We start from the raw sequence: 2,114 nt of genomic DNA, 5'->3' as shown, positions 1-2,114 counted from the left end.
ATACAAATAGCATTTGAGAATTAAAGAGGAAGAAAGAAGCAAATTATGTTTTTTTTAATATCTGAAATGATTTTATAATATTATCATAATTTTATAATATTTATATTTTTATAATATTTTTCACCATCAAGGACAGTGAATTCCACATTTGGGATTTTCTTGTAGAGGAGGCAAAAAACAAGGGTGGGAAAATCAACTGGACTAGACCAAGTATAAATTATAGACTAGATCAATTCTATGGTTGTTAAGGTGACACAATTTTGAAGGTGCTGAGCGGGCTGAATCTCAACTATTAGAAAGAAGTAAAGATGGGGTCAACTAGGTGGCACAGTGGATAGAGCACTGGCCCTGGAGTCAGGAGGACCTGAGTTCAAATCTGGCCTCAGACACTTAACACTTACTAGCTGTGTGACCCTGGGCAAGTCACTTAACCCTAATTGCCTCACCAAAAAAAAAAAAAAAGAAAGAAAGAGGTAAAGATAACAAAAGTAGGGAAAACAAAGATCTTTTGACCTCCTTGAAAAGATAATTCAAAAGAATATCAGTAATGATTGTCCCACATGCTTATTTTATCATTTATGCATTTTTAAAAATTGGAATCATTTACCCATTCTTTTTATTTTAAAAAACATTATGAAACTTACTAGTTTCATCTATATTTTTCTTTTTAAAAATAATTAACATTTTTATTTAAAGTTTTGAGTTTCAAATTTTAACTGTCCTTTGCTCCTTCCCCTCTCCTCCCCCTGAGGCAGCAAACAATCAGATATAGATTATACATATATTTGCAATTATAATTTACAGATTCTTTATTGAAGCTTAAGAAGTGACTAGGTAGTCTTCCAAAAATCATATTCTATAGAAACTGCATCTCTATGGATATTACATAATTGAAAGGATGTTCTGATTGATCTTTTTATTGGACGGTGCTTTATATATTTATTATTACCCACCTCATAATTCAAGTGCTGGACTAAAAGATCTGTATGGAACTGGATTAATACATTACTTATTATGTGTGGAAACCTTTAGTTCAACTGCCATTGGGAGAGATTCCTTTGATAAGAAACCTATCAAGAGTATCTGCACATGTATACTTGGTCTAATCCAATTGCTTTCCCATCCTTACTCTCTTCAGAGATATTTTTTTTCCTATGAGAAAATCTGGGACCGTTACCCCCAAATGTGGGCTTCACTGTCCTTGATTATAACATATTGTAACCATTTCTCTTTGTATTTCAAGAGTTAAAATAGATCATAACCATTGGTAACATCTTGGTTGGCCTATTAAATGTTGAAATATCTCTGAAGAACAGCAAATTTGGGGAGAGAAATTGAACTAAACCAAGTATATGTTAAGTGTATCAAAGTTTAACAGGTTTCTTCCCCTTTGTAAATTTGTGAAAAGCCTCTCACTGTGTAGGTTTCCACTTCCCCTAGTTTATGGCAAAAGTTGTTTTTTGCAAGGTCATTATCAGGATAAATGTTAGCACCTTCATGGTACAGGCTAGTCAGTCTGAGATAATAGCTGCCTTTTGAGGTTACTGAATGGCTGTCTTTTGGGGGACAATTATTGGAAACTGCCCAGTAACAGCCTACCACTCAGGTAATAGCCTCCTGTGTCTAAGGCTACTGAGGATATTGGATGTATGCCAGATATGAGCTTCACAAAAGACCAGTCATGAGTTTCTGGGTAAATCACTCCTTCCCAAATGATTTAAGTCAGAGAATGGCAATTATTTTATATGTGAAGATTGTTTATCTCTATCTACGCAAGGACAACTCTAAAATTTCACTGCTGCTAAAGATCCACCACATACATGCACAGTGACAAGACATAGGGATTCATCACATAACCTTGTTTGGCAACTCCAATGATTAGCATCATCATCTGAGGCATACAATAAAGGGACATGTATCGGTCACTGTCATGGAGGATGTGCAACATATAGTCCAAATGGAAGAGGAAGAGCCAACAGATATTGATATTCTCCAGATGTTCCTGTTTGAAGACGACAGCATGCAGATAGTATTAAACCCCTGAACACTGAGGAAAAAGAGGGTAAAGCAAGATTGCCTTTGGTCAGCTGCACAATTCTTTAAATAAAAGCTTA

Source organism: Dromiciops gliroides, chromosome 2 (assembly GCF_019393635.1).
Source record: "Dromiciops gliroides isolate mDroGli1 chromosome 2, mDroGli1.pri, whole genome shotgun sequence".
Classification (NCBI taxonomy): Eukaryota; Metazoa; Chordata; class Mammalia; order Microbiotheria; family Microbiotheriidae; genus Dromiciops; species Dromiciops gliroides.
This window is presented reverse-complemented; position numbering follows the sequence as displayed.